At 34.9% G+C, this 14,550-nt stretch overlaps 1 protein-coding gene and 3 pseudogenes across 1 annotated transcript in view; 3 read left to right on the top strand and 1 right to left on the bottom strand.

The window, feature by feature from the left end:
- Positions 1-2,051, top strand: part of LOC125853236 (receptor-like protein Cf-9 homolog) — a 12,099-nt pseudogene extending 10,048 nt beyond the window's left edge.
- Positions 1-14,550, bottom strand: part of LOC125853235 (receptor-like protein Cf-9) — a 333,480-nt gene that overhangs the window by 162,210 nt on the left and 156,720 nt on the right. The window lies entirely within an intron of this gene.
- LOC125859768 (putative pentatricopeptide repeat-containing protein At1g10330) overlaps positions 1-14,550 on the top strand; it is a 157,580-nt pseudogene that overhangs the window by 14,938 nt on the left and 128,092 nt on the right.
- Positions 4,141-7,006, top strand: LOC125853232 (receptor-like protein Cf-9; annotated as a pseudogene).

Below are 14,550 nucleotides of genomic sequence, written 5' to 3' on the forward strand. Positions count from 1 at the left end.
AATCAAGCCTCACAACGAACAATAACTTCAACAACCTCAACAACAATATCAACAACAACTAACAACTTCGACACTTCAACAACAATTCCCAATCTTTTCTCAAAGCATAGAATAAACTTGGTGTGTGTGAGGGAAAGGATCAACCCACACGAAAAACTCACATACCTTGATAGGGATCACCCCCGACGAAAATCCACAATGGTCTTGACAAATCTCCTCTTTCTTCTCTTCTTCTTCTTCTCCTTCTTCTCTTCTTCAATCTCAAGAACCCTAACTCTTTCTCTTTCAAAAATGGGACAAAAATGATCCAAAGATCATCCTAATACAACAATATGAGCTCAAAAGAATTGGCTAGGGAAAAGACTAAAATGCCCTTAATGATTCCCGGACGGATTTCCTTGTCAACTGCCCAACTTTCAAAGGTCATAACTCCCTCATACGAACTCGGAATCGAGCAAACTTGGTGGCGTTGGAAAGGTCGTTCCACGAACTTTGCAACCATAACTGGAATTCCACCTAACTCATCCTGAGCTAGAATTTATGGCTGTTCAAAGTTGGCCAAAATTTCCAAAACTTTAAATTCTTTCCAAAAATGAAAATTTCCAATTCTAAGCCTCTTCAATTATTTCATATTGCCGGATGTTACAACTATACCTTCCTGGATATTCTCCCTCCCTTCACTTGGATGGTTAGACTTGAGTGATAACCATTTCAGTGGAAATATTCAGGAGTTCTATTCCGAATCATTGGATTTTGTTTCTCTAAAACAAAATCAGCTGCAAGGTCCTATTCCAAAGTCACTACTAGACCAGCAGTTCCTACATTATCTTCTCCTTTTACAAAATAATCTCAGTGGACAGATTGCTTCAACTATCTGCAATCTGAAAACACTACAAGTGCTAGATTTGGGCAGCAATAATTTGAAGGGAACAATCCCACTATGTTTGGGTGATATGCGTAAACTTTGGGTTTTGGATTTAAGCAACAATAGTCTTAGCGGGACAATTAATTCTACTTTTAGTATAGGAAACCAACTTGGAGTCATTAAATTTAACGGGAATAAGCTAGAGGGGAAAGTCCCGTAATCTTTTATCAATTGCACGGATTTGGAAGTTCTTGATTTAGGTAACAATGAGTTGAGTGACACATTTCCTAAATGGTTAGGAGCCTTACCTGATTTGCAGATTTTGAACTTGAGATCAAATAAGTTCTATGGCCCTATAAAAGATTCTAGGACTGACAACTTGTTTGCTCAAATTTGAGTCATAGATCTCTCTTCCAATGAATTTAGTGGAGATATACCAGTGAGCCTTTTTGAGAATTTTGAAGCCATGAATATAATTGGTGAGAACAGTAGAACCCGAGAATATGTAGCAAGAGAATTTTCTGCTTATTACACAAATTCCTTGATAGTGACAACAAAGGGATTGGATCTTGAGCTTCCTCAAGTTTTGACTACAGAAATAATTATCGATCTCTCAAGGAATAGATTTGAAGGTCATATCCCAAGCATTATTGGAGATCTCATTGGGCTTCGCACGTTGAACTTATCGCATAATCACTTGGAAGGTCACATACCAGCATCACTGCACCAGTTATCTGTACTTGAATCATTGGATCTCTCATCCAACAAAATCAGCGGAGAAATTCCACAACAACTTGCATCTCTCACATCACTTGAAGTCTTAAATCTCTCTCACAATCATCTGGTTGGATGCATCCCCAAAGGAAAACAATTTGATACGTTTGAGAACAGTTCATACCAAGGGAATGATAGGTTACGTGGATTTCCACTCTCAAAAGATTGTGGCGGTGATGAAGGGGTACCACAAGCAACAACTTCATATGGGCTAGATCAAGAAGAAGAGGGAGATTCAACAATGATAAGTTGGCAGGCGATTCTCATGGGTTATGGTTGTGGACTTGTTATTGGATTGTCCATAATATACATAATGGTGTCAACTCAATATCCAGCATGGTTTTCAAGGATGGATGTAGAATTGGAACATAAAATTCTTACAAGAATGAGTAGGCACAAGAAAAGACATTAGTGTGTAACCTCCAGGTATTTGACTTAATCTCTATCCTTCAGAAGATTACATTTTATATATCCATAAATTTTCTACCTCCGTCATCGTTAAAGCTTTTAACTTTAATTCTTCAATTTTGAAAATTGCAGGATTCAAGTCCACTGCTTTGCTGGGATGCGAATAAAAGCTTTTAATTTCATAGTTTGTGATGTTTCATAAAGTGTTTGTGTTTTGTTTTATAAAGTGTTTGTGTTTTGTTTCATAGTTTGAGATGTTTCATAAAGTGTTCGTTAAACAGAACAAGACTTATCTGGGTGACATGGTCTTTTTGTGTGATGGTTGATCCTCATGCAGCCCTATAATTCCGGTTCATATTCGTATTGATGTATAGATATTTGACAATAAAACAGAACATGCTAAAACTCTTTAACAAATCCCATATACCGGAACTCACAATCATATATCATCTTAATTACTATCTGTATATTAGACTCTTAACACTGAATGTGGCGATCTAAAGCCTCCACATAACTATAAATGTCTTGGATGCGTGATTCCTAATTTCCTCCAGCTCTTTCTGATGACATCATAGCACCAATATAAAACACATGATTCTCTTTCCGGAGTCTCCTTTAAAATCCAATAGTCGATTTATCCACTTACCGCTCCATAAATTATGACTGCTAATTTACCATTCACCTCTATCAACTTGTAAGGGTACACCCAGTGAGATGCATTCCACAATGCAATAATTCCGATTTTTTCAGATTCAACATCAAATGTTGCTATTGCACATTCCGGAACCTTAAAATTGGAACACATAATTATTACGAGAATGAAAAGATATTAGTGTGATGCAGATAAAAGCTTTTACTTTCCTAGTTTGTGATGTTTTTGAAGAGTGTATTTCCCTATGTATAAAAGCATTAGTTTTCGTTTATCAATAGTTTGTTACTTATTCAGTGTAATTATTAGTTAGCTAATTGGATTCGACTGAAAAGTTCAGTCAATGCATATAAACATTTGAGCTTCAATTTTCTGATTGAACGCTTTTTGGTAAAAAGTTTGTAGAATGACCTCAAGTTAAGATTGTGAATTCACCCAACAAACTGCTTCTTGTCAAAATTACGTAGAAAGTGCAATACTTTGTTTTTAAGGTATAAAGAGGTATTTTAAGTTCATATGCCAAGTGGAATTCTCTCGTTTCTGAATCCGATTTTATGGATATCCATACAACTCACTCTATGACCCATCCGCGTGGAGCAAAATTCTTTTGGACGGAAGGGAATTTTATTACACTGCTAATCAGCAAATGGAAGATGAAAAAACCTCTGCTTTCGGCAGTACTAGACACCAATACTGGTATTTCATTGTTCCTCTATTTTATAAAGAAAAAGCAAAGTATAAATGTTTATGTAGCCATCCAATTTTATTTTTTTACGGATACAAAAAATAAGTAACAATATAACCGCAGAAAATAGTTTAATTATTTTTTTTTTACTTTTTCCTCTTTTTCCATTCACATTTTTTTTGTTCTGATATTTTTACACTAAAAATGAAAGGGAAAAAATTAAATAAGAATAAGAGACTCAAATAGTGATAAGCAAATAAATCTATAACAACGATATCAAACTAAGTGTTGAATAAAAAAAAATCATGTGCGAGAAAGATCAAATATATCATGAATTTTGCTAGAGCGATCATATATACCTCTAGATGAGTTCTTTTTTTTTAAAATAAAAATAAAATTTATTAACATTAATGTTTTCACTACCATTAGAAAAAGTAATCTTTGTGCATATGACCAAACCAACTTGGATATGTTTACTTGAACGAAAGTCAAGGTCTGTACAACATCCAACACTTATATCCTAACCAATCAAAATAAAATTGGAAAATGTTTTGGTCAAGGTCTATGCACCAACAATTTTTTTCACTGGAACATCACCAAAGACTATACAGCTAACTCCACTAAATATTTATCAGAAGAAGCTCTATAGACTTACGACAATCGAAAATTAATAGAAAATTGTCTTTTGCTATGTGCTATATAAACCTCATCAAACTTATTGAATAGAGACACAAAGCAAGAATTGGAAAACTTACTTAGTAATTTTGATATATATTTTGAGGCGCGAAAATGGGCATTGGAAAACTTGCATTGTTTCTGCTATGTGCGTTTCTCTGTCAACTTGTTTTCTCCTCATCTTTACCTCATTTGTGCCCCAATGATCAAGCCCTTGCTCTTCTTCAATTCAAAAACACGTTTACTATAAATCTTGATGCTTCTTATAGTGGTTATTATCCTAAAACAGTTAAATGGAATAAGAGCACAGATTGTTGTTCATGGGATGGAGTTAAGTGTGACGAGATGACAGGACAAGTGATTCAGCTTGATCTCAGTCGCAGCCAACTTCGAGGCGAGTTTCATTCCAACAGTAGCCTCTTTAAACTCTCCAATCTCAAAAGGCTTGATTTGTCTGAAAATGATTTTTCTGGATCGCTCATTTCACCTAAATTTGGTGAGCTTTCTAATTTGACACATCTTGATTTGTCATATTCAACTTTTACAGGTATAATCCCAGCAGAAATATCTCGTCTTTCTAAATTGCACATTCTTAGTATTGAGAGTGATCCATATGAGCTTAGATTCAAACCTCACAATTTTGAACTGCTCCTTAAGAACTTGACCCGATTAAGAGTGCTCCACCTTAGCTCTGTGAACATCTCTTCAACCATTCCTCTTAAATTCTCTTCTTATTTAACAAATCTAGGACTTTCAGACACGCAGATATACGGGATATTGCCCGAAGGAGTTTTCCACCTTTCCAACTTGGAATCTCTTGATTTATCAGACAATCCCCAGCTCACTGTTAGGTTTCCCACAACCAAATGGAATAGCAGTGCATCACTTATGAAGTTATACCTCAGTGGTGTGAATGCTACTGGTACGATACCAGAATCATTTGGTCATCTAACTTCACTGCATAGATTGAGAATAGCTTCTTGTAATCTCTCAGGGTCTATTCCTAAATCTCTCTGGAATCTCACCAACATAGAGGTTTTGGACCTTGGTTATAACCATCTTGAAGGACCAATTTCTGATTTCTTTAGATTTGGAAAGATCAGGTCGTTATCACTTAGAAATAACAACTTTAATGGCCAACTTGAGTTTTTATCCTTTAACAGATGGACACAACTTGGATTATTAGATTGTTCAGTCAATTCCGTAACAGGTCCCATTCCTTCTAATGCAAGTGGTATGCAAAACCTATATTCACTCTTCTTGTCATCAAACCTCTTGAATGGGACTATACCTTCCTGGATATTCTCCCTCCCTTCAATAGGGATTTTAGAGTTGAGTGATAACCATTTAAGTGGAAATATTCAGGAGTTCTATTCCGAATCATTGTATTGAGTTTCTCTAAAACAAAATCAGCTGCAAGGTCCTATTCCAAAGTCACTCTTAGATCTGCAGGGCCTACAATTTCTTCTCCTTTCACGAAATAATCTCAGTGGACAGATTGCTTCAACCATCTGCAATCTGACAAAGCTGTTAGTGCTAGATTTGGGCAGCAATAATTTGGAGGGAACAATCCCACTATGTTTGGGTGAGATGAGTGGACTTTGGATTTTGGATTTAAGCAACAATAGTCTTAACAGGAAAATTAATACAACTTTTAGTAGAGGAAACCAACTTATAGTCATTAAATTTGATGGGAATAAGCTAGAGGGGAAAGTTCCGCAATCTTTGATCAATTGCACATATTTGGAAGTTGTTGATTTAGGTAACAATGAGTTGAGTGACACATTTCCTAAATGGTTGGGAGCCCTACCTTATTTGCAGATTTTGATTTTGAGATCAAATAAGTTTTATGGCCCTATAAAAGATTCAAGGACTGATAACTTGTTTGCTCAAATTCGAGTCATAGATCTCTCATCCAATGGATTTAGTGGAGATTTACCAGCGAGCCGTTTTGAGAATTTTGAAGCCATGAAAATGATTGATGAGAGCAGTGGAATCCGAGAGTATGTTGGAAATATATATTCTTATTATTACACGAATTCATTGACAGTGACAACAAAGGGACTGGATCTTGAACTTCCTCGAGTTTTGACTACAGACATGCTTATCGATCTCTCAAGGAATAGATTTGAAGGCCATATTCCAAGCATTATTGGAGATCTCATTGGACTTCGTACGTTGAACTTATCTGATAATCGCTTGGAAGGTATTATACCAGCATCACTGCACCAATTATCTGTACTTGAATCATTGGATCTCTCATCCAACAAAATCAGTGGAGAAATTCCACAACAACTTGCATCCCTCAAATCACTTGAAGTCTTAAATCTCTCTCACAATCATCTTGCTGGATGCATCCCCAAAGGAAAACAATTTGATACGTTTGAGAATAGTTCATACCAAGGGAATGATGGGTTACGTGGATTGCCACTCTCAAAAGATTGTGGCGGTAACGAAGGGGCACCACAAGCAACAACTCCATTTGGGAAAGATCAAGAAGAAGAAGAAGGATATTCAACAATGATAAGTTGTCAGGCCGTTCTCATGGGTTACGGTTGTGGATTTGTTATTGGACTGTCCATAATATACATAATGTTGTCAACTCAATATCCAGCATGGTTTTCGAGGATGGATATAAAATTGGAACACAAAATTCTTATGAGAATGAAAAGGCACAAGAAAAGACATTAGTATGTAACCTCCAGGTATTCAACTTAATCTCTATCCTTTAGAAGATTACATTTTATATATCCATAAATATTCTACCTCCTTCATTGTTAAAGCTTTTAACTTTAATTCTTTATTTTTTAAAATTGCAGGATTCAAGTCTACTGCATTGCTGGGATGTGAATAAAAGCTTATACTTTCATAGTTTGTGATGTTTCTTAAAGTGTTTGTGTTTTGTTTCATCAAGGGTTTGTTACATTTTATATGTTTCAACAAATTCAGCTTATTCAATTGCGAGGAAAAACCATAGAATTTCATATTAAACTGTAATATGAAATATAAAACGTATTCCGATTTCTTGCGTACTTTGAAATATAAAAAGTATTCCTCGATATTGATCAATTTATAATAACTTGAATACAATAGAGTTGAAAAGTTGGAGAAACAACTTTGGATACTAAGGTTTAAATCGTAGCAGAGATATCACATTTAGGAAGAAATCCAGTAGAACTGCTTAATTTGATGAGTCATGACTTCATCACGATGCAGGCTCATCAACAATTTTACAAATAAACTGTGGGCTGGAACCTTGTGTATTCCAGGATCTAACATTGCTTTTTCACACCTCTCCGCGCCAACACCCAAAATGATTCTGTTGGGACTCAAGCAATAGTTGTGCTACTTCATTTCCCAACTCAATAGCTCCACCAAGTCTACAAGCACCCATCAGAGCTTGTAGACAGTAGCATCAGCTTCAAAAGGAATCTTCTATATGAAGTCGTACGCTTCCTGCAGTAGATCAACCACACAATCATAATGTTTCATCTTAGCTGCAAGTCCGAATTCACGTGACATTGCTTCAAACAATTAGAATCCGAAATCGACAAGCTTGGCACACACAAGCTGATAGAACTGCTATGAAGGCAATCTTATTTGGTTGCAGCCCCTTTTACTCCCATGTTGACATACATTGTTAATGCTAGGGAGGAAAATAGCATTTCCATGTGCAAACCTGCTTGTAGAAGAGTAAAAGAAGTTGATATCAGATTTTTCCCATTTTGTAGCTCAATGCTCGCTACTTGTGTTGTACTGAAGGGATGTTAATGCCTGCAAAATCATGTTCTGTTTTATTACGTCAAATACTTCCCCTGTACACCAATGCCAGATGATGTCAGTGTGGCAAACTTCACTGTTAACTAATGAAAAATATGAATGAAATCGTATTAATTCTCTTGTGGATTTTGTGGATATCCACAGTTGTCGTTCAATGACGCATTCAGGGAGAAGACACGAAGTCTTTCATGTGAAAAATTAAAGTTGATTTGTTGGAGGTACAAAAAATATCTTAGATATTTGGTAGAACTTTCTAGAATTTGGTAGAGTAAATATCTTTGATATTTATACTTAAGAATAATTTAGATGTTCTAGATAATTAGATACTTAGAGTAAAGTATAGAATAATCTAGATTCTTGTTAGATATTTAAAAGATAGGGTCATTAGATTTTTCTTGTAGATATATCTAGAATAATTTCTAGAAGCATCATGTTGTGGACTTGTTATTGGACTGTCCATAATATACATAATGTTGTCAACTCAATATCCAGCATGGTTTTCGAGGATGGATGTAGAATTGGAACACAAAATTCTTACGAGAATGAAAAAGCACGAGAAAAGACATTAGTATGTAACCTCCAGGTATTCAACTTAATTTATATCCTGAAAGATTTTAACTTCAATTCTTCATTTTTGAAATTTGCTGGATTCAAGTCCACTGCATTGCTGGGATGAGAATAAAAGCTTTTAATTTCATAGTTTGTGATATTTCATAAAGTGTTTGTATTTTGTTTCATAAAATGTTTGTGTTTTGTTTAATTTTATATGTTCAACAAATTCAATTGCAAGGAAAAACAATAGAATTTCATAGAATGCAAGGAGATCAAAAGGGAAACTGGAATAACAATAGAAAGCACATTAAAAATACTAAAACAATTCCAAATTCTCGTGTACTTTGAAATAGAAAAAGTATTCCTCGACATTGATCAATATATAATAACTTGAATACAATAGAGTTGGTGTAGCCGTTAAAAAGTTGGGGAAACAACATAACCTTGAATACTAAAGTTTAAATCCTAGCAGTGGTGAAACCAGATATCACATTTAAGAAGAAATCCAGCAGGACCGCTTCATCACGATGCATGGCTCAGGCTCATCACAGCTGAAATGTGTGCCACCAGCCCTTGGGGATTTCTCGATTATCAAAAGAATCACGATGCACAAAGCAGAGTTGTGTAGTTACAGAGTTGGCTCATCGAAAACATTACAAATAAAAGCTGCTGCAGCTATCAACTCTACGAAATAAAACTGTGGGCTGGAACCTTGTGTATTCCAGGATCTAACATTGCTATTTATCACCTCTCTGCACCAACATAAATGCTTGAGAGTTGCACATAATGCCCAGAATGACTCTGTTGCGACTCAAGCAATAGTTGTGCTACTTCATTTCCCAACCAAGACAGTAGCATCAGCTTCAAAAAAAAGGCATCTTCTTTATGAAGTCGTAAGCTTCCTGTAGTAGATCAACCACACAACAAATAATGTTTCATCTTAGCTGCAAGTCCGAATTCATGTGGCATTGCTTCAAACAATTAGAATCTGAAATCAACAAGCTTGGCACACACATGCTGATAGAACTGCTACGAAGGCAATCTCATTTGTTGCAGCCCCTTTTACTCCCATGTTGACATACATTGTTAATGCTAGGGAAGAAATCATAGCATTTCCATGTGCAAACCTGCTTGTAGAAGAGTAAAAGAAGTTGATATCAGATTTTTCCCATTTTGTAGCTCAATGGTTGCTACTTGTTGTACTGAAGGGATGTTAATGCCTGCAAAATCATGTTCTATTTTATTACGTCAAATACTTCCCCTGTACACCAATGCCAGATGATGTTAGTGTGTCAAACTTCACTGTTAACTAATGAAAAACATGAATGAAATCCTATTAATTCTCTTGTGGATTTTGTGGATATCCACAGTTGTCGTTCAATGACGCATTCAGGGAGAAGACACCAAGTCTTTCATGTGAAAAATTAAAGTTGATTTATTGGAGGTACAAAAAATATCTTAGATATTTGGTAGAACTTTCTAGAATTTGGTAGAGTAAATATCTTTGATAATTATACTTAAGAATAATCTAGATGTTCTAGATAATTAGATACTTAGAGTAAAGTATAGAATAATCTAGATTCTTGTTAGATATTTAAAAGATAGGGTCATCTAGATTTTTCTTGTAGATATATCTAGAATAATTTCTAGAAGCATCACCACACTAGTATAAATAGGAGATGGCCTTGTACATTTGTATTCAAGGAAAAATCAAAGCACTTAAAGAGTCTTCTTTCATTAAGTTCTTCTTTCCAAATTCTTTTTTTAACTTTCTAGCTTCCTCTTCTTCTTTAGTTGAATTTTCCGATCTTAGTTAACGATCTTGGGCTAGCAGAAGGGTTCTCCGATTATACTTTTCTTCTGCTATTTTCCAAGTTTGTTCTGTTTGTGCACGAGGCTACGTACGGGTCACGTCTGTTTTATTTAAAAGGTATTATATAAAAGGAAAATGACTGAATTTTCAAAAAAAACCGATTAAACTTATGATTTAAGAGAAATCGGGTTTCCAAAAGGACAGAGTCGCCACTTAATTTTTAGTAAAAAAATCAAGAAAAAATATAAGATTTTTCAAAAGACTTAAACAGATAAAATCAATTGAAAAGGGGTTCGAGTTCAAATGTACATTCCGAGAAGGTGTTAGGCCCTTGGAATGCCCGCTAACTCGCGGTTGACCGACGATTTGACCAAAATGATTTTTGACTGATTTTAAAACTTTAACTTAAGTAAAGAATTTATTTGCTTTAACTGATTATCTTTTTAAAATTTAACTAAGTAAACGGACTCATTTATTTTAACTTTTTTTGGAAATTTTAACTAAATAAAAACTCATTTTATTTTAAGCTACTTATTTATTACTATTATTATTTTTTATCATTTTATTTATTTAAAGGGAAATGAACTAGAGGGGAATTTTCTAAAGGGGAATAATTTAAGCGTTGATAAGACTAATATTAAAATAAAAACTAAGTAATAAAATATATATCTTTAATTCGAAAATAAAATGAAATGACCATTCTTGGGGAATTTAATCAAATTAAATTATAAGATAATCAAAACGTTAGTCAAATATAACAAAATAAATAAGAGTAAGGAGAGGAATATCAAATTTGGGCCTTTGGCCCAAATCTTGGACTTGCTGAAATTCCCTTGGGCTTTTGGCCCCCATTCCTTTCAAGGAATCTGTGTATACGCCTTTATGTATATCCCTGTATACGGACCATATTTAGGTCCGTATTTTTGCGCTTTTTTTTCTTGAACATCAGCTTTTGACCTGTACTTTATCATCAAACTTGCGTTTCCTGTATTTTTGCAACCCGTAAATCATATTTTCGGCTGTATACCAGTGTATACAGCAGGTATATTGGCCTGTTTTCAGGCTTTTCGGGATCTGAAAAATTTCAATTTTCAGCCTTTATCAGCTTCCCAGCAGTTTGGACAAGATGGGGTTGACTTGAAGAAAATCAACTCGAGGAAATGCACGGAATGAGTCCAAGGTGGACTCGGGTTGGTATCACATGTAAACAAAATAAGAGGTAAAGATTAATAACTCACCAGTGCCCCCCACAAATCCAAAATATAGAATATTAATAATAGAGATTTGAAACTAAATAGTCATTAATTAGACCACAACTAAAGCATATCACATCAAATTGAAGGTAGAAGAAAGGTTTCCACAGACACTAGTCTTCTTATTCTAAGCAAAACAAAACTCAAATCGAAAATAATGAGCTAATATGAACAGACAATAGAGAGAAATATGATGCCTTTGGGTAATGGGAATAAAAAAAAAGAGATAAAAGGAAATCAAGCATTTAAGGGAAGCAAGTAATACGGTATGCATAATTTGGGACTCTTCTAACTGTAATTTATCATAATCTTGTATTCAAAATGAGCACATGGACTTATATTTCAAAGTAAAGGCTTAAAAAAAAATATATCCACATGATCTTCTTAATGGTAAGCAAATCAATTAGTTCAAACTAACATTAGCACGCTAATATTATTAAACTTTGATTTTTATTTCTTTTAGAAAAAATAAATAAATCTACTATAACACATGTTTTTGTACTAAATCATATTATCAATCTTTCGACCTTAGACTTATTTTGAAGAAAACGCTAATAGATGATGGACAAAACGGAGGACCTGGTCCTTGAAGACAAAATAATGTATAGGCAAAACAAATTCAAGTTCAATAGTGTTCAGATGGGCAAAATCAAGATGAACAATCCTAAGGACACAAAAATGAGCTCAAAACAACTTGACGTCTCGATTCACTCGCTCAGCCTAGCGGTAAAATAATGAAGAACACGACTTTGAACACTAAATGCTTCTACAGATTCATAACAAACGGGAACAAAATAAAACAAAATAAGCATTTGAAACTAAGCATGGTACAGCTATGAAAACCAAGAGCAACAGCAACCAAAAATCAAGCTTCAACACAAACCAAACTGAACTAAATATCTTTGAAACCGAACGCACTCTAAGCAAACTCGAACGAGAACTTGATTTAAAATCAAATGGGATCAAGATTCAGCTATGCTAAAATCACGAAAAATATTTCCAGAACATATATTTGAATCCTTTCCGAGAGCAAAAACTAAACGGAAGGCCCTATTTCTACTGAAAACTAGAAGAAACAAAAAAAATAAAAATAAAAAAAATCAACCCAAATAGACGAATAGAGCTAGAATAAGAGGAAGAACTTAAGAGGGGCGAGGTTGTATACCTTTTATGGAGCAGCGTTCTGGGACCAGACGAAGAGCTAAAGGCAACGAGCTTTACACGACCACAAACGATGATTCCGGTAAACGTACGTGAACCGAGAAACGATGCAAAGACTCGAGCAAACACTGAACTCGCACTCTCTCTGCTTCTGAGACTTCTTCCCAATGTTTGTCTACAAATATTTATAGCTAGTAGTTCACAATATTTCCTCTTAAATTCCGACTAATTCCCCTCGATGTTTTTCTAAATAATCGCTTCTTATCACGAAAAGTTCCAACTCCCAAATTATTTTTTTTCTCCTTCTACCAGTGAAGTCCCTCCTTAATATGAGCAGAGGTGGGGGTATTTAGAGAAGGAAAATCAGGTTTTTGAAAAATGGGCCAACGGATGGAAATTTTTTTTTTGACAAAAAGGGGCCATCCCCCATTCGAATTTTAAAAAATCCTTTCACAATTAAGGAGAAACACCTTTTCTTGCAATTTTCTCCCCATTCCGAAAGAGGAAAGGGGAGAAAACGCGTGCCCCTGTCTTGCTGTCTCTGGTACGAACTGAGAGAGGGAAAAGGAAGAAAACGACAACAAATTTGCAGCGTAGGTGCACTATGTTGACGCCGTGTATCTCCCGTGAGCTGCTGCTGCTTTCCGTGTGTTTGATGGAAAATTGACGTCGTTTGGAGTTGTTCACGCGTTGGAGAAGATGGGGAAGCTGATGTTTCTATGCTGTTAACATTCTGGGTTATGTTTGGAAGAATTGAATTGGGCCGGGTCGGGGTAATAACAATGGGCCGGTTTCAGCTGAATTGGAAAAGGGAATTGAGGAGATTGGGTTTGATTTGGGCTGCTGGAAAGTTCCCAAATAGGCCAAAATTAGTCCTCTAAGTGGGTTTAATAAAGGTCAAGATTCGGCATTAAGATTTGGCCAAATGAATTACGAAATTAGCCAACTTTTTAACCAAATAGAGTTTCACTTGCAAAATTGGCCAAAATCTAAATAAAATGAATTACCATTAATTAATTAACGAGCTTCTTAATTTTAACAAAAATAAAATAATCAATTTAAATACCAACTAATTTATTCGAAATTAAAACTATAATTTGAACTAGAACTAAATTAACAAAATATCTATTTTAACAATGTAGAGATCTTTTTATATGATTTTCAACTGCTTATAAAATATACTAGTTATATAATAAAATTATATAAAATACATTTACTATTTAAAAATATTATGAAATGACTAAAAACACTTTAGAACTCAAAGATGCGTTGGATTTTATATATATATATATTATTTATTTACTTATTTATTTATTTATTTTATATAAAACTGATTATTTCAAATTGTTTGAAAATTAAGAAGTTCGAAAATTAACTCCTCTCGGGAATGGTCAAAGTTGGGTGTCAACAACGTCTCGCTGCAGCAATCAAGTCTAATTTGGAGTGACTCTACTTGGAGCACCATTGGCAGGTAGAACAACGTCCTAACTTGGAGCACTTTTTTGTGGTTCAAATGATTGTCCATCTACAACATAAGGCACAAGTTTAACTTTAACTGCTAAAGACTCATCCCGTCACACTGCTTTATAAAACATAGGAATCAATGAAATGACTCCACCCTACTCTCCAACGTTGGCAAAGTCAACAGAGACTGTGTATGTTCCCTTCTCTGTTTATTAATTAGCTCTTTCACTGTTTGTTCAACTCTTTTCTCTACGTTAGATCGGGCTGGAGCACTGCACTCTTTCTTTCTCTGTGGGTCGATTACGTGCATTGGAACTGAAAAGGGCTCTATTCATATAGGGTGTGTTTGGTATGAAGGAAAATGTTTTCCATGGAAAATGTTTTCGTGGACAACAAGTTGATTTTTGACTTACTTTCTCATGTTTGGTTGGTGAGTAGAAAATATTTTTCGGAAAAGATTTTTAGTCAGGG

The sequence above is a fragment of the Solanum stenotomum genome, chromosome 1, assembly GCF_019186545.1.
Source record: "Solanum stenotomum isolate F172 chromosome 1, ASM1918654v1, whole genome shotgun sequence".
Taxonomy (NCBI): Eukaryota; Viridiplantae; Streptophyta; class Magnoliopsida; order Solanales; family Solanaceae; genus Solanum; species Solanum stenotomum.